This window comes from Mustelus asterias, chromosome 5, assembly GCF_964213995.1.
Source record: "Mustelus asterias chromosome 5, sMusAst1.hap1.1, whole genome shotgun sequence".
Classification (NCBI taxonomy): domain Eukaryota; kingdom Metazoa; phylum Chordata; class Chondrichthyes; order Carcharhiniformes; family Triakidae; genus Mustelus; species Mustelus asterias.
Window position 1 is genome coordinate 5,969,931 of NC_135805.1, and position 19,269 is coordinate 5,989,199.

Consider the following 19,269-nt stretch of genomic DNA (forward strand, 5'->3'; position numbering starts at 1 on the left):
AAGGCATTTTATACATACGTTAGGAACAAGAGGGTTGTTAGGGAAAGAATTGGACACCTCAGGGACAAAAGAGGGGAATTATGCTTAGAACCAAAGGAAGTAGGTGAGATCCTAAACAAATACTTTGCATCAGTATTCACAAAGGAGAGGGACATGTTGACTGGTATTGTCTCAGAGAGATGTGTTGACCCGATAGAAAAAAATCTCAATTACAAGGGAGGAAGTGTTAGATATTTTAGGAAACATTAAGACAGACAAATGCCCAGGGCCGGATGGTATCTATCCTAGACTCCTCAGGGAGGCGAGAGATGCAATTGCTGGGCCTCTAACAGAAATCTTTAATCGCTTCACTGGACACAGGTGAGGTCCCAGAGGATTGGAGGATAGCAAATGTGGTCCTGTTATTTAAGAAGGGTAGTAAGGATAACCCGGGTAATTGTAGGCCGGTGAGCTTGATGTCCGTGATAGGGAAGTTGTTGGAGAAGATTCTTAGAGATAGGATATATGCGCATTTAGAACTGAATAATCTCATTAGCGATAGACAGCATGGTTTTGTATGAGGGAGGTCATGCCTCACAAATTTGGTCGAGTTTTCTGAGGAGGTGACAAAAACGATTGATGAGGGAAGGGCCGTGGATGTCGTCTATATGGATTTTAGTGAAGCGTTTGACAAGGTCCCTCATGGCAGGCTGGTGCAAAAGGTTAAATCTCACGGGATAAAAGGTGAGCTAGCTAGATGGGTGGAGAACTGGCTTAGCCATAGAAGACAGAGGGTAGTAGTGGAGGGGTCTTTTTCCGGTTGGAGGTCTGTGATTAGTGGTGTTCCGCAGGGCTCTGTACTGGGACCTCTGCTGTTTGTGATATATATAAATGATTTGTAGGAAGATGTAACTGGTGTGATCAGTACGTTTGCGGACGACACGAAGATTGCTGGAGTTGCGGATAGTGATGAACATTGTCAGAGAATACAGCAGGATATAGATAGGCTGGAACATTGGGCGGAGAAATGGCAGATGGAATTTAATCCAGATAAATGCGAAGTGATGCATTTCGGTAGATGTAATGTAAGGGGGAGCTATACAATAAATGGCAGAACCATCAGGAGTATAGACACACAGAGGGGCCTGGGTGTACAAGTCCACAGATCCTTAAAGGTGGCAGCACAGGTGGAGAGGGTGGTGACGAAGGCATATGGCATGCTTGCCTTTATTGGACAGGGCATAGAATATAAAAGTTGGCATATGATGTTGCAGCTGTATAGAACGCTGGTTAGGCCACATTTGGAATACTGCGTCCAGTTCTGGTCGCCACACTACCAGAAGGATGTGGAGGCTTTGGAGAGAGTACAGAGAAGGTTTACCAGGATGTTGCCTGGTATGGAGGGTCTTAGCTATGAGGAGAGATTGGGTAAACTGGGGATGTTCTCCCTGGAAAGACGGAGGATGAGGGGCGACCTAATAGAGGTGTATAAAATTATGAAGGGCATAGATAGGGTGAACAGTGGGAAGCTTTTTCCCAGGTCGGAGGTGACGAACACAAGGGGTCACGGGTTCAAGGTGAGGGGGGCAAGGTTCAACACAGATGTCGGGGACGTATTTTACACAGAGGGTGGTGGGGGCCTGGAATGTACTGCCAAGCAAGGTGATTGAGGCGGACACGCTGGGATCGTTTAAGACTTATTTAGATAGCCACATGAACAGACTGGGAATAGAGGGATACAAAAGAGTGGTCTAGTGGGCACATGAGCGGCACAGGCTTGGAGGGCCGAAGGGCCTGTTCCTGTGCTGTATTGTTCTTTGTACACCAATTCACGTGACAATAAATCAAATCAAATAACCTGCACATCTTTGGACTGTGTGAGGAAACCAGAGCACACGGAGGAAACTCGCGCAGACGTGGGGAGAACATGCAAACTCACCACAGACAGTCAGCCAAGGCTGGAATCAAACCTGGGTCTCTGGCTCTGGTGCTAACCACCGTGTCACCCAATAAAGCGAAGGAAAGGAGTTTGATTAGTTCTGAGGTAAAGGAACTTCTCAGAGACTGGATGAAACAATAGAGGGGAGAGAGATCAAAGGAACATATTTAAGAAAACACTGAAGCCTGTTTGAGGGGATAGCTGCTTAGATTTCCCAGAAGGCAGCTTAGCTATGAGGTAGACAGCTGAGAAAGAGGAATGCAAAGGTAGTAATCTCGGGATTGCTGCCTGTGCCGCGGGAGAGTGAGAACAGGAATCGGTGGAGAATTAATGCGTGGCTGAGGGACTGGAGCAAGGGACAAGGATTTGGGTACTTGGATCATTGGGACCTCTTTAGGGGCAGGTGTGACCTGTTTAAAAAAGACGGGTGGCACTTGAATCCCAGGGGGACCAATATCCTGGCGGGAAGGTTGGCTAAGGCTACTGGAGAGACTTTAAACTAGAAAGGTTGGGGGGAGGGAATCGAAATGAGGGGACTGAGAGCGAGGAGGTTAGCTCGCAAATAGATAAGGAATGTAGACAGGGTAAGAGGGAGGTTAGACGAGCGATGGAGAAGGGAAGTGCTCAGGCTGAAGGTCTGAGATGTGTCTATTTTAATGCCAGGAGTGTAGTGAATAAAGTGGATGAGCTTAGAGCGTGGATTGCTGCTTCGAATTGTGATGTGGTGGCCATTACGGAGACTTGGATGTCTCAGGGACAGGACTGGGTGCTTCAGGTGCCGGGTTTTAGATGTTTCAGGAAGGACAGGGAGGGAGGCAAGAGAGGGGGGGGAGTGGCACTGTTGATCAGGGATAGTGTCACGGCTGTAGAGAAGGTGGACGCCGTGGAGGGATTGACTACGGAGTCTCTGTGGGTGGAGGTTAGGAACAGGAAGGGGTCGGTAACTTTGCTGGGTGTTTTCTATAGGCCGCCCAATAGTAACAGAGATGTTGAGGAGCAGATGGGGAAACAGATCCTGGAGAGATGTAGGAATAACAGAGTTGTCGTGATGGGAGATTTTAATTTCCCACACATAGATTGGAATATCCCTAGGGCTAGGGGTTTGGATGGAGAGGAGTTTGTTAGGTGTGTCCAGGAGAGTTTCCTGACACAGTATGTGGATAAGCCTACTAGAGGAGAGGCTGTACTTGATCTGGTGCTGGCTAATGAACCTGGACAGGTGGAGGATCTCTCGGTGGGTGAGCATCTTGGGGATAGCGATCATAATTCTATCTCCTTCACGATAGCATTGGAAAGAGATAGGATCAGGCAGACTAGGAAAGTGTTTCTCTGGAGTAAAGGGAAATACAGTGTCATCAGGGAGGAAATTAGACGGGTAAATTGGAAGGAGGCATTCTTGGGGAAAAGTACCGAAGGAAAGTGGAGGATTTTCAAGGAATGTTTGTCTGGAGCTCTGCATGACAACGTTCCGATGAGACAGGGGGGTGTTGGTAGGGTACGGGAACCGTGGTGCACGAAGGTTGTGATGAACCTGGTGAATAAGAAAAGAGAGGCGTACAGAAGGTTCAGAGAGCTAGGAGGTGTTAAGGATTTAGAGGAGTATACGCGATGTAGGAAGGAGCTTAAGAAGGAAATTAGGAGAGCGAGAAGGGGTCATGAGAAGACCTTGGCGGGTAAGATTAAGGAGAATCCCAAGGCTTTCTACAAATATGTCAAGAGTAAAAGGATGAGATGTGAAGGCATAGGACCCTTAAAAGGTGAAGGGGGAAAAGTTTGTGCGGAACCGTTAGAAATGGCGGAGGTGCTTAATGAATACTTTACCTCGGTATTCACGGTGGAAAGGGATCTGGGTGGTTGTACTGCTGGTTTGCGGTGGACAGAAAGGATCGAGCATGTGGACATAAAGAAAGAGGATGTGTTGGAACTATTGAATGGCATCAAGGTTGGTAAGTCGCCGGGACCGGATGGGATGTACCCCAGGTTACTGTGGGAGGCGAGGGAGGAGATTGCGGAGCCTTTGGCGATGATCTTTGCATCGTCGATGGAGACGGGAGAGGTTCCGGAGGATTGGAGGATTGCAGATGTGGTCCCTATATTCAAGAAAGGGAACAGGGACAGCCCGGGAAATTACTGACCGGTGAGTCTAACCTCAGTGGTTGGTAAGTTGATGGAGAGGATCCTGAGAGACAGGATTTATGATCATCTAGAGAAGTTTAGTATGATCAAAAGTAGTCAGCACGGCTTTGTCAAGGGCAGGTCGTGCCTTACGAGCCTGGTTGAGTTCTTTGAAAATGTGACCAAACACATTGACGAAGGAAGAGCGGTGGATGTGGTCTATATGGACTTCAGCAAGGCGTTCGATAAGGTCCCCCATGCAAGACTTCTTGAGAAAGTGAGAGGGCATGGGATCCAAGGGGCTGTTGCCTTGTGGATCCAGAACTGGCTTGCCTGCAGAAGGCAGAGAGTGGCTGTGGAGGGGTCTTTCTCTGCGTGGAGGTCAGTGACCAGTGGAGTGCCCCAGGGATCTGTTCTGGGACCCTTGCTGTTTGTCATTTTCATAAATGACCTGGATGAGGAAGTGGAGGGATGGGTTGGTAAGTTTGCTGACGACACCAAGGTAGGTGGTGTTGTGGATAGTTTGGAGGGATGTCAGAAGTTGCAGCGAGACATAGATAGAATGCAAGACTGGGCGGAGAAGTGGCAGATGGACTTCAACCCGGATAAGTGTGTAGTGATCCATTTTGGCAGATCCAATGGGATGAAGCAGCAGTATAATATGAAGGGTACCATTCTTAGCAGTGTAGAGGATCAGAAGGACCTTGGGGTCCGGGTCCATAGGACTCTTAAATCGGCCTCGCAGGTGGAGGATGCGGTCAAGAAGGCGTACGGCGTACTAGCCTTCATTAATCGAGGGATTGAGTTTAGGAGTCGGGAGATAATGCTGCAGCTTTATAGGACCCTGGTTAGACCCCACTTGGAGTACTGCGCGCAGTTCTGGTCACCTCATTACAGGAAAGATGTTGAAGCCATTGAAAGGGTGCAGAGGAGATTTACAAGGATGTTGCCTGGATTGGGGGGCATGCCTTATGAGGATAGGTTGAGGGAGCTTGGTCTCTTCTCCCTGGAGAGACGAAGGATGAGAGGTGACCTGATAGAGGTTTACAAGATGTTGAGAGGTCTGGACAGGGTAGACTCTCAGAGGCTATTTCCAAGGGCTGAAATGGTTGCTATGAGAGGACACAGGTTTAAGGTGCTGGGGGGTAGGTACAGAGGAGATGTCAGGGGTAAGTTTTTCACTCAGAGGGTGGTGGGTGAGTGGAATCGGCTGACGTCGATGGTGGTGGAGGCAAACTCGTTGGGGTCTTTTAAGAGACTTCTGGATGAGTACATGGGATTTAATGGGATTGAGGGCTATAGATAGGCCTAGAGGTAGGGATATGATCAGCGCAACCTGTGGGCCGAAGGGCCTGTTTGTGCTGTGGCTTTCTATGTTCTATGTTCTAAGGCAGTGTGGTAGCTGGTAATATCTCCAAGAAGGTAGTGTGGTGTATGGTAATATCTAAAAGACAGTGTGGAAAAGGCTAGACTTGGAGAACCAGATTGCTTTCACCCTCAGAGAACACCCAAGAGCATAAGGGCACTATGTGGTAAAGTTACTGGAATTCTATAGATTTAAAAATCTTTCAGGACTGTTGTCATCAGAAAAGGGAATGTTAGGTCCGATTGTAATTAATGCTAAGACCTTTTTGGAACTGTTTTAAAGTACTGTTAACTGTGTGAAAATATTCTTGAGTTTGCATGTATTAAATTAAAAACTGATGCGTACAGAGTGGCCAAAAATAGTGGAGACTTAGAAGATTGGGAAAGCTTTAAAAAACAACAAAGAATGACTCAGAAAGCGATAAAGAAAGGAAAGATAGATTATGAAACTAAACTAGCTCTAAACATAAAAAATAATAGTAAAAGTTTTTACAAATATATAAAAAGGAATGGAGTGGCTAGAGTGAATGTTGGACCCTTGGAGGACGAGAGGGGGGATTTGGAAATGGCTGAGACTTTAAATAGGTTTTTTTGTGTCGGTCTTCACGGTGGAAGACACACATAGTTTACCGAATATTAATGATCGAGTGTTGGCAGGAGGAGAGGTACTCAATACAATTATTGTTACCAGAGAGGCAGTGCTTGGTAGACTAACGGGACTGAAGGTGGACAAGTCCCCGGGCCCGGATGGAATGCATCCCAGGGTACTGAAAGAAATATCAGAGGTAATAGCGGATGCGTTAGTGGTTATTTATCAAAATTCACTGGACTCTGGGATAGTGCCAGCTGATTGGAAAACGGCTACTGTTACGCCGCTGTTTAAAAAAGGTAGTAGACAAAAGGCGGGTAACTACAGGCCGGTTAGCCTAACGTCTGTAGTTGGGAAAATGCTGGAATCCATCATTAAAGAAGAAATAGCGGGCCATCTGGATAAGAATGGTTCGATCAAGCAGACACGGCATGGATTCATGAGAGGAAAGTCGTGTTTGATGAACTTACTGGATTTTTATGAAAATGTGACTAGTGCAGTTGACGGAGGGGAAATGTGGTGTTTTTGGATTTCCAAAAGGCATTCGATAAGGTGCCTCACAAAAGGTTGCTGCAGAAGATTGGGGCACACGGAGTTGGGGGTAGGGTGATAGCGTGGATTGGGGATTGGCTATCCGACAGGATAACACACAAAAGTGTGGGTTTTGCTACCAAATAAACCTGTTGGACTTTAACCTGGTGTTGTTAAACTTCTTACTGTGTTTACCCCAGTCCAACACCGGCATCTCCACATCATATCCAACAGGAAGCAGAGAGTTGGAATAAATGGGTGCTTTTCTGGTTGGCAGAACCAGTGGCGTGCCGCAGGGATCGGTACTGGGGCCTCAACTGTTTACTATTTACATAGATGATCTGGAGGAGGGGACTGAGTGTAGGGTAACAAAGTTTGCTGACGACACGAAGATAAGTGGGAAAGTGAATTGCGTGGAGGAAGCGGATGGTCTGCAGAGAGATTTGAATAGGCTGAGTGAGTGGGCGAGAATCTGGCAGATGGAGTATAACGTTGGCAAATGTGAGGTTATTCACTTTGGAAGAAATAATAGCAAATTGGATTATTATTTAAATGGAAAAAAATTACAACATGCTACTGTGCAAAGGGACATGGGGGTCCTTGTGCATGAGTCGCAAAAACTCAGTCTGCAAGTGATCAAGAAGGCAAATGGGATGTTGGCATTTATCGCGAGGGGGATAGAATATAAAAGCAGAGAAGTCTTGCTGCATCTGTACAAGGCATTGGTGAGGCCGCAGCTGGAATACTGTGTGCAGTTTTGGTCTCCTTACTTGCGAAAGGATATATTGGCCTTGGAGGGAGTGCAGAGAAGGTTCACCAGGTTGATACCGGAGATGAGGGGTGTAGATTATGAGGAGAGATTGAGCAGATTAGGTTTGTACTCGTTGGAGTTTAGAAGGCTGAGGGGTGATCTTATCGAGGCATATAAGATAATGAAGGGGCTGGATAGGGTAGAAGTGGAGAGATTCTTTCCACTTAGAAAGGAAACCAGAACTAGAGGGCACAGCCTCAAAATAAAGGGGGGTCAGTTTAGGACAGAGTTGAGGAGGAACTGCTTCTCTCAGAGGGTGGTGAATGTCTGGAATTCTCTGCCCACTGAAGAGGTGGAGGCTACCTCGTTGAATATGTTTAAGTCACGGATAGATGGATTCCTGATCGGTAGGGGAACTAAGGGTTATGGGGATCAGGCGGGTAAGTGGAACTGATTCACTTCAGATCAGCCATGATCTTATTGAATGGCGGGGCAGGCTTGAGGGGCTAGATGGCCTACTCCTGCTCCTATTTCTTATGTTCTTATGTAATTTATTTGATTGATTTTTCTTCACTTCAATACATTGTTACTTTGATATAAAATTATCGCAATTGGTCAGATAAGTCATTATCTGATTTTAGAAAACCTCTTCATGATACACAAATTACAAGAATTGCTTTGGCAGCTGCTACAAGTTTACCTTTGGGATTTGGGCAGCTTGGCATTTATCATCAACCATGCTTTAACAGGGTGGGATATGGCAAAGATGTGTTTTGTGATGGCATCATGCTGGAGTGGGTTAAGATGGCGGAGGATCCTTTTTATACAAATGCTGGTGGGGTGAAAAATGAAGATGAGGGAATCCTGTTGTGGTTCTGAGGGGGAGTCGATGGCGTGAGGCCAAAGGTGTGGAGATAGGTTGGACATGGCTGAGTGCTCTGTCAACCACAGTGGTGGGGCGGGAACCCTTGGTATTGGAAAATGTCAGAAGTACCATTTTCGAAGGTGGCGGGAAACTCGGAGAATGGGATGAATTCCTTGTAGGGAGCTGGGTGTGAGGAGCTTTAGTTGAGGTAACTATGGGAGTTGGTGTGTTTGTAATTAATATTGGTGGTCCATGTAACACAAATACAGGTAAAGCAGTTGAGGAACACCCACTCTTCACCTACACCCAACTTCACTCTTGCTGCTGCTGCCCCCTGCAGGGTTTCTCCCACCTCCAAACCATGCAAGGAATACCCAAACCTCTCCATTACCACTCGGGATTACCAAACTCTGCCTTCACAGCTCTTCCCTACACAGCCTGCCCCCAAAAAGCAAACCTGACCTGACAGTGTCAACTTGACTGTGTCCAAAGCAGCTCACCTTGCATGTAGATCACCCTGACTGACAGGCTACACAGTCAATGAGCCCAGAGCTGATGGTTTACCCAACCTCCAAACCTGTTTCCACCTAACTGTAATTGCCTCGTACAATTATTTGGGAGTTAATTGGTAAAGGAAAATCTAAGGAAAATAGTCAATGGTTGAACTCTCACCACATGTACAATGAGGAGTTAACAAAACATGGTGTGTGCAGAATTAAGATATTCTTGACACTTTGAACTTTAGTCAATGCAGCTGATCATTGAACTCAAAGTTCTGAGTGAAGGAAATTGCTACATCAAGGGACAGTTTCCTGAGACTTAAAAGGGTCTTAACAGTGAAACAAAATCAATATTTTACTGTGTATTTGTTTTTTGTCAAGGTTAGTATATCTGAGGAACTTTGCAGCCTGAAGAGTAAAAACCTTCACTGTTGTACTTGTTAAAACTCATTTATTCTGTTTGGTAAATAACTTTGCAGATTCTGATGAGTTCATCGCTCTGTCCTGATGCCAAACAGAATGTGTATGGTAAACTGTGTGGATTCCTGTTCTGCAGGAGATTATACTGGCTTTTCATTAACTCAGTAAGCAGTGTGAATAATTACTTTGGTCTCTGGTGTGTTAGACACAGTAAGAAGTCTCACAACACCAGCTTAAAGTCCAACAGGTTTATTTGGTAACATGAGCTTTCGGAGCGCTGCCCTTTCATCAGGTGAGTGGGAGATTGGGTTCACAAACAGGGCCTATAAAGACACAGACTCAATTTACAAGATAATGGTTGGAACGCGAGTCTTAACAGGTAATCAAGTCTTTACAGGTGCAGACAATGCAAGTGGAGAGAGGGTTAAAGAGGTGTGAATTGTCTCAAGCCAGGACAGTTAGTGAGATTTTACAAGCCCAGGCAAGTCGTGGGGGTTACAGGTAATGTGACATGAACCCAAGATCCCAGTTGAGGCCGTCTGCATGTGCGTGGAACTTGGCTATCAGTTTCTGCTTGGCGATTCTGCGTTATCGTGTGTCTTGCAGGCCGCCTTGGAGAACACTTACCCGAAGATCAGAAGCTGAATACCCTTGACTGCTGAAGTGTTCCCCGACTGGAAAGGAACACCCGGTAGAGGCGGCTGAGGGACTTCACTGGTGCATTCTGGGAGAAGTCGGACCAGCAACATTTACCAAGAAGTGGGAAGCAGGTCTTCTGGTGTCAAGGAGTGGTACTGATGGATAAACAGAAGTGTAGTCCTCAAGTGAAGGTGCTAAATTGGGGGAAGGCTAATTAAAACAGTATTAGGCAGGAACTGAAGAATGTAGATTGGGGGCAGATGTTTGAGGGCAAATCAACATCTGGCATGTGGGAGGCTTTCAAGTGTAAGTTGATAGGGATTCAGGACCGGCACATTCCTGCAAGGCTGAAGGGTAAGTTTGGCAAGTTTTGGGAACCTTGGATAACGAGAGATATTGTGAGCCTAGTCAAAGAGAAAAAGGAAGCATTTGTCAAAGCTAGGAGGCTGGGAACACACGACACAAGTGTGGAATACAAGGAAAGTAGAAATAAACTTAAGCAAGGAGTAAGAAGAGCTAAAAGGGGTCATGAAAAAGCATTGGCCAGCAGGATTAAGGAAAATCCCAAGGCTTTTTACACATATACAAAGAGCAAGAGGGTAGCCAGGGAGAGGGTTGGCCCACTCAAGGACAAGGGAGGGAATCTGTGTGTGGAGCCAGTGGAAATGGGCGAGGTATTAAATGAGTACTTTGCGTCAGTATTCACCAAAGAGAAGGAGTTGGTGGATGATGAGTCTGGGAAAGGGTGTGTAGATAGTTTGAGTCATGTTGAGATCAAAAAGGAGGTGGTATTGGGGTTCTTGAGAATCATCAAGGTAGACAAGTCCCCAGGGCCTGATGGGATATACCTCAGAATACTGAGAGAGGCAAGAGAGGAAATTGCTGGGGCCTTGAGAGAAATCTTTGTATCCTCACTGGCTACAGGGGAGATCCCAGAGGATTGGAGAATAGCCAATGTTGTTCCTTTGTTTAAGAAGGGTAACAAGAATAATCCAGGTAATTACAGACTGGTGAGCCTTACATCAGTGGTAGGGAAATTATTGGAGAGGATTCTTCGAGACAGGATTTATTCCCACTTGGAAATAAGTGGACATATTAGTGAGAGGCAACATGGTTTTGTGAAAGGGAGGTCGTGCCTCACTAACTTGATCGAGTATTTCGAGGAAGTGACGAAGATGATTGATGAGGGTAGGGCAGTGGATGTTGTCTACATGGACTTCAGTAAGGCCTTTGACAAGGTCCCTCATGGCAGACTGGTGCAGAAGGTGAAGTCGCATGGGATCAGAGGTGAGCTGGCAAGGTGGATACAAAACTGGCTCGGTCAAAGAAGACAGAGGGTAGCAGTGGAAGGGTGTGTTTTTGAATAGAGGGCTGTGACAAGTGGTGTCCCTCAGGGACCAGTGCTGGGACCTTTGCTGTTTGTAATATATATAAATGATTTGGAGGAAAATGTAACTGGATTGATTAGTAAATTTGTGGACGACACAAAGGTTGGTGGATTTGCGGATAGCGATGAGGACCATCAGAGGATACAGCAGGATATAGATCAGTTGGAGACTTGGGCGGAGAGATGGCAGATGGAGTTTAATCCGGACAAATGTGAGGTAATGCTTTTTGGAAGGTCTAATACAGATAGGAAATATATAGTAAATGGCAACCCTTAGGAGTATTGATAGGTAAAGGGATCTGGGTGTACAGGTACACGGGTGAAGTGGGGAAAACATGGAGAGGGGTACACAACATGGCTGCCTGGCCCATAAACGGTCACCTAGGAAAAGAGACATTAAACAGGCACTGACTTTTAGTGCAGACAGTTATTTAAAGTTAAAACATGCAGGGAACAAATACTGCAGGAAGCCAGGGCTTGAGGCACTTTTAGATAAAGGACAATCCCGGGACAAAAGGGTCTGTTAAAGAGATTAGCCACAAATGGGAATGGGAATACATAAATGCAGGAAAACCAATTACTGTATGAATAGACCGAAACCAAACCATTGAAAGTCACTGACGTAGGAAATGTATCCATTCATAGAACAAAGCGATGTTAACATGCTTATGTCTGTATTTGTCTATAACGATGTGTTAACGATCGATCACCGACTTGATTACAACGATGTGATAATGGCGAGATGTCCGGTCCATCTATTGTGTAAAGGGTATAAAGATGGACTGCTCCTATTGTCTCATTGAGAAAAGGTTTGCTGCTTGTTAGTGCCTTGTCTCCACGAAGCTTCATTAAAATAAAACTGTATTCTTGAAACCTTCAAGCCTGACTCAGTGGTACATTTCCCACAACGCAGGTCACTGAAAGCGGCAATGCAGGTGGAGAAGGTAGTCAAGAAGGCATACGGCATGCTTGCTTTCATCGGCCGGGGTATTGAGTTTAAAAATTGGCAAGTCATGTTGCCGCTTTATAGAACCTAAGTTAGGCCGCACTTGGAATATAGTGTTCAATTCTGGTCGCCACACTACCAGAAGGATGTGGAGGCTTTGGAGAGGGTACAGGAAAGATTTACCAGGATGTTGCCTGGTATCGAGGGCATTAGGTATGAGGAGAGGTTGGAGAAACCTGGTTTGTTCTCACTGGAGCGACGGAGGTTGAGGGGAGACCTGATAGAAGTCTACAAGACTATGAGAGGCATGGACAGAGTGGATAGTCAGAAACTTTTTCCCAGGGTGGAAGAGTCAATTACTAGGGGGCATAGGTTTAAGGTGCGAGGGGCAAGTTTTAAAAGAGATGTACGAGGCAGATTTTTTACACACAGAGTGGTGGGTGTCTGGAACTCGTTGCCGGGGGAGGCAGTGGAAGCGGAAACGGTAGTGACTTTTAAGGGGCGTCTTGACAAGTACATGAATGAGATGGGAATAGAGGGATATGGTCCCCGGAAGCGTAGGGGATTTTAGTTAAGACAGGCAGCATGGTCGGTGCAGGCTTGGAGGGCCGAAGGGCCTGTTCCTGTGCTGTAATTTTCTTTGTTCTTTGAACACTCCTGCCTGGTGATTGTCGAGCGGTGTTCATTCATCTGTTGTCGTAGCGTCTGCATGGTCTCACCAATGTACCACGCCTCGGGACATCCTTTCCTACAGCGTATCAGGCAGACAGCATTGGCCGAGTCGCAAGAGTACGTACCGTGTATCTGGTGGATGGTGTTTTCACGTGAGATGATGGCATCCGTGTGGATCATCTTGCAGAGTTGCTGTGGCAGTGTTGTGTGGTGTCGTGGTCACTGTTCTCCTAAAGGCTGGGTAGTTTGCTGCGTACAATGGTCTGTTTGAGGTTGCGCGGTTGTTTGAAGGCCAGTAGTGGGGTTGTGGGGATGGCCTTGGCGACATGTTGAAGGCTCTGGAGAAGATGTCATAGCCTCTCCGCTCTGGGGAAGTACTGGATGACGAAGGGTACTCTGTCCGCCGTGTCCCGTGTTTGCCTTCTGAGGAGGTCGGTGCGGTTTTTCACCATCCACCAGGTACATGATACATACTCTTGCGACTCGGCTAATGTTGTCTACCTGATACGCTGCAGGAAAGGATGTCCCGAGGCATGGTACATTGGCGAGATCGTGCAGACGCTATGACATCGGATGAATGGACACCGCTCGACAATCACCAGGCAGGAGTGTTCCCTTCCAGTTGGGGAACAGTTCAACAGTCAAGGGCATTCAGTCTCTTCGGGTAAGTGTTCTCAAGGCGGCCTTCAAGACACACGATAACGCAGAATCATCGAGCAGAGACTGATAGCCAAGTTCCACGCACATGAAGACGGCCTCAACTGGGATCTTGGGTTCATGTCACATTACCTGTAACCCCCACGACTTGCCTGGGCTTGTAAAATCTCACTAACTGTCCTGGTTTGAGACAATTCCCACCTCTTTAACCTGTACTTAACCCTCTCTCCACCCGCATTGTCTGCACCTGTAAAGACTTGATTACCTGTTAAGACTCGCACTCCAACCATTATCTTGTGATTGAGTTTGTGTCCATATGTCCTGTTTGTGAACCCAATCCTCCACTCACCTGATGAAGGGGCAGCGCTCCGAAAGCTTGTGCTACCAAATAAGCCTGTTGGACTTTAACCTCGTGTTGTGAGACTTATTACTGTGATTGCCCCAGTCCAATGCCAGCATCTCCACATCGTGTGTTAGACAGGCAGCTGATGTGTGGACTGGAGAAAATGTACCATTGTAAAAACCTGGCTGCTTTCATTTTTATCAAAATGTTAATATGAAAGACAGAGTTTACATTTAAAGAATATTTTGCAAAGTGGCTTATTGAATATTCAATTCCTGGAAAGATTTACAGTATGGAAAGAGGTTCATTGTGTCTGTACCAACAAATCATTGTTCATTGTTGAAATAATTGAAATATTTAGTCAGTTATAGACCTGCATTGTGCTGTAGAAAATGTCCCTCATTGTGGTTTAATCTGCTTTTGATCATGTTGTTTAAATGCCTGTTTACTTTGTTTCTAATTTGGGTGCGTGACAAAGAGTCGCAGGAGGGTGACGAGGTGGTTACCCATGTTAAAATACCTGTCTGTTCTTCTTCATTTGTGCGGGATTTTAAGACATGCCTACACAGCAGACCATATGTAGTATGGTGAATGATGAATAGTCATGGGTCAGACTAGATCAGTAACTGGTCCTCCAGCAAAAAGAAAAAAGTACGCAGCTGCTTTCAAGCTGAAAGTCATAACATTGCTAACCCATTTACTAAGTCAGGTAACTGCTGAAGCAAAGTTAGTTGGTGTTAGTGAATAGTTGGTATGAGAATGTAAGAAAGAGGAATTCATCCTGCAGGTACTTCGTGTTATCAAAACGTGGAACACCCACTGATCTAAAAATTATCAGAATGGTTACGTTGTCACCAGGAATCTGATGCAATATCATGTATATGCACTTAAATGGGCCAAATCAAATCCGGAGTCCAGCAAAGATTTCAAACAGTTCATTTAGCCACTTTATGCACTGAAATAGTCTAGTGTTATGGCAGAGGTGTTGCTTAGAGATTACCAAAGAACCTTGATCTAAAATGACCGGTTTCCAGTGGCTCATTGCCAGACAGTAGCAAAAAGACAAGTACTCATTAAGTCACATTGGATGACAAATTTTGATGTCCAGTAGCCAAACTAGAGAATTGACAGTTTTGTGAATGTTCCAATGTGAAACAGCAGATAGACAAGATTGATTGTGGTACTAGTCTTCATGGCTGATAGTCTGAAATGAAAGTCTATGATTTTCAAATGTAAAACAATGCTGAACTTCCGGTACCCTGCAGGAATTTTTATGCTTTTCCATGGCGATGGTGGAATGGATGAGGAAATAGATTGGTATATCCCACAGGGTTACCAATGAGATCACGAGGTTCCTATGAAGAATTAAAATCCACATGGCAGTTATACTAAGAGGTCTGACGTCTGTAAGTTCAACCTTTGAATGTCTGCCTGTACAAATTATTCAAGGATCATTTTCATGCCAAATGGAGCAGGTAGATGGTTGGAGGGGGAAGACCCCGCTCAGAGACTGGAATTACTCACACTTCCCTGCTCAATGTTTCATTTGGTTTCATTATCAGCTTGGGGGATGCTATTAATGTACTGAATGTCCTCAGATCATTGAAACAACGTGGGATATTCAATTCAGTGAATGGAGAGGAAGCTGATTTGTTGCGGAGAGATTATTCTAAAAGTGAAAACATTAAATCTGATCTAGAGGGGATCCTTATGATCCCATAACCAAAATGACTGAATTTGATTATCTCTGAGTCGACTGCTGTAGAAAATGCATTTGATGCTTTAAAACGCTGTGGTTTGGGTTCAGGGTATCTGTACAGTTAATTCAATAAACCATTCCCCATTAATTTTTTCACATTTTGAACTATCCATACCATATTGCATACTTGGCCTTATTTTTGTAAGGAATTTTGGAGACTTCAAAGGTTGACTTGTATGTCTTCATTTACAGTTAACTGTTGCAGTGAAAAGCCACATCCTTAGGAAATCCTTCACTGTGTCCAAACTCTCTCTCAGGAAACCAGAGTTAGTTTTAAGGGATATATGTACACATTAGAAATAAGGTATAGTACATACCAGATCTGATCTATGGAGATTGATCAGAGATGCCAAAAGACAGTCCTGGACCAAGCTGGAGTCCCAGGTTTGCCTGTGGCAAGGTCTGCAAGACATAACAGGCTACAAGATGAAGGCATGTAAAGTTGCTTGCACCCCTCCCCGATGAGCTCAACTCATTCTATGCCCGTTTTGAGCAAAAGGTCAGCGAGAGCACGCCCTCCACCCTGGAGGTTTTGGACGAACCTGTATATGGCGTCACCATCGTAGACATCAGAGCAGCCTTCTCGAAAGTCAACCCACGGAAAGCGACTGGCCTAATGGGATCCCCGGATGAGTAGTCAGGTCCTGTGCGGCGGACCAGCAGGGGGGCACTCGCAGACATTTTTAGCCTCTCTTTACACCAATCTGAGGTCCGTATCTGCTTCAAAAGGTCAACCATCATCCAGGTACCAAAGGAAAGTCAGGCAGAGTGCCTTAATGACTATTGTCTGGTGGCTCTGACGCCCATTGTTATGAAGTGCTTCAAAAAGTTAGTCATGACACAAATCAATTCCGGCCTACCAGATTGCCTGGATGCACTACAGCTCGCCTGCCGCCGCAACAGGTTCAGAGCAGACGCCATCTCCCTGGCCCTAAACTCAACCCTGGAACATCTAGGCAACAAAGACATCTATGTCAGACTCCCATTTATTGACTACAGCTAAGCCTACAATACCATTATTCTTGAAAAACTCATCTCCAAACTCCGTGGCCTGGGGCTTGGCTCCTCCCTCTGCGACTGGATCCTAGACTTCCTAACCCACAGACCACAATCAGTAAGGATAGGCAACAACAACTTTTCCACAATCATCCTCGACACCGGTGCCCCACAAAGCTGTATTCTCAGACCCCTACTATACTCCTTATACACCTATGACTGTGTGGCTAAAGAAAGCATATAGAAATGTGCACCATAGAAAGCATTCTTTCTGGTTGTATCACAGCTTGGTATGGCTCCTGCTCTGCCCAAGACCACAAAAAAACTGCAAAGGGTCATGAATGAAGTAAGAGTTTTAACACCAGGTTAAAGTCCAACAGGTTTATTTGGTAGCAAATGCCATTAGCTTTCGGAGTGCTGCTCCTTCGTCAGATGGAGTGGATGTCTGCTCATAAACAAGGCATACAGAGACACAAACTCAAGTTACAGAATACTGATGAGATAGAATAGGAATCTTTACAGCTAATCAAGTCTTAAAGATACAGACAATGTGAGTGGAGAGAGCATTAGGCACAGGTTAAAGAGATGTGTATTGTCTCCAGACAGGACAGCCAGTGAGATTCTGCAGGTCCAGGCAAGCTGTGGGGGTTACTGATAGTGTGACATGAACCCAAGATCCCGGTTGAGGCCGTCCTCGTGAGCGGAACTTGGCTATCAGTTTCTGCTCAGCTGTCGTGTGTCGTGAAGGCTGTCTTGGAGAACGCTTACCCGAAGATCAGAGGCCGAATGCCCGTGACCGCTAAAGTGCTCCCCCAGAGGAAGAGAACAGTCTTGTCTGGTGATTGTCGAGCGGTTTCCATTCATCCGTTGTTGTAGAATGGAGACGCTGAAAGATGCCCTCATAAGAACAGGATATGGCGCTCGATTCATCGATTGACAGTTCCGACGCGCCACAGTGAAAAACCGCAGCGACCTCCTCAGAAGACAAATTTGGGGCACGGTGGACAGAGTACCCTTCGTCATCCAGTATTTCCCCGGAGCGGAGAAGCTATGGCATCTCCTCCGGAGCTTTCAACATGTCATTGATGAAGGCGAACATCTTGCCAAGGCCATCCCCACACCCCCACTTCTTGCCTTCAAACAACCGCACAACCTCAAACAGACTATTGTCCGCAGCAAACTACCCAGCCTTCAGGAGAACAGTGACCACGACACCACACAACCCTGCCACAGCAACCTCTGCAAGACGTGCCGGATCATCGACACAGATGCCATCATCTCACGTGAGAACACTATCTACCAGGTTCACGGTACCAAAGAACAAAGAACAATACAGCACAGGAACAGGCCCTTCGGCCCTCCAAGCCCGCACCGCTCCCTGGTCCAAACTAGACCATTCTTTTGTGTCCCTCCATTCCCACTCCGTTCATATGGCTATCTATATAAGTCTTAAATGTTCCCAGTGTGCCCACCTCCACCACCTTGCCTGGCAGCGCATTCCAGGCCCCCACCACCCTCTGTGTAAAATATGTCCTTCTGATATCCGTGTTAAACCCCCCCCTCACCTTGAACCTATGACCCCTCGTGAACGTCACCACCGACCTGGGAAAAAGCTTCCCACCGTTCACCCTATCTATGCCTTTCATAATTTTATGCACCTCTATTAGGTCTCCCCTCATCCTCCGTCTTTCCAGTGAGAACAACCCCAGTTTACCCAATCTCTCCTCATAACTAAGCCCCTCCATACCAGGCAACATCCTGGTAAACCTCCTCTGCACTCTCTCTAAGAGTACCTCTTAGCCGAGTTTCAAGAGTACCTACTCTTGCAACTCGGCCAACGTTGTGTACCTGATACGCAGGAAAGGATGTCCCGAGGCATGGTACATTGGGGAAACTATGCAGACGCTACGACAACGGATGAATGAACACCGCTCGACAATCACCAGGCAAGGCTGTTCTCTTCCTGTGGGGGAGCCCTTCAGCGGTCACGGGCATTCAGCCTCTGATCTTCGGGTAAGCGTTCTCCAAGGCGGCCTTCACGACACACGACAGCGCAGAGTTGCTGAGCAGACACTGATAGCCAAGTTCCGCACACATGAGGATGGCCTCAACCGGGATCTTGGGTTCATGTCACACTATCTGTAACCCCCACAGCTTGCCTGGACCTGCAGAATCTCACTGGCTGTCCTGTCTGGAGACAATACACATCTCTTTAACCTGTGCCTAATGCTCTCTCCACTCACATTGTCTGTATCTTTAAGACTTGATTAGCTGTAAAGATTCGCATTCTAATCAGTATTCTGTAACTTGAGTTTGTGTCTCTGTATGCCTTGTTTATGAAGAAGGGGCTTGGAGCTCCGAAAGCTTGTGTGGCTTTTGCTACCAAATAAACCTGTTGGACTTTAACCTGGTGTTGTTAAACTTCTTACTGTGCCTTGTTTATGAGCAGATATCCACTCCATCTGACGAAGGAGCAGCGCTCCGAAAGCTAATGGCATTTGCTGCCAAATAAACCTGTTGGACTTTTAACCTGTTGTTGTTAAAACTCTTACTGTGTTTACCCCAGTCCAACGCTGGCATCTCCACATCATGAATGAAGCCCAGTCCATCACTCAAACCAGCCTCCCATCCATTGACTCTGCACTTTCTGCTGCCTCAGAAAAGCAGCCAGAACAATCCAGGACACCACGCAACCCAGACATTCTCTCTTCCACCTTCTTTCATCAGGAAAAAGATACAAAAGTCTCTGGACATGTGCCAATGGACTCGAGAACACCTTCTTCCCTGCTGCCATCAGATTTTTGAATCGACCTACC

At 46.2% G+C, this 19,269-nt stretch overlaps 1 protein-coding gene across 1 annotated transcript in view; it reads left to right on the forward strand.

Moving 5' to 3' along the window:
* Positions 1–19,269, forward strand: part of tjap1 (tight junction associated protein 1 (peripheral)) — a 222,187-nt gene that overhangs the window by 25,755 nt on the left and 177,163 nt on the right. The gene's annotated exons all lie outside the window — the stretch shown is intronic.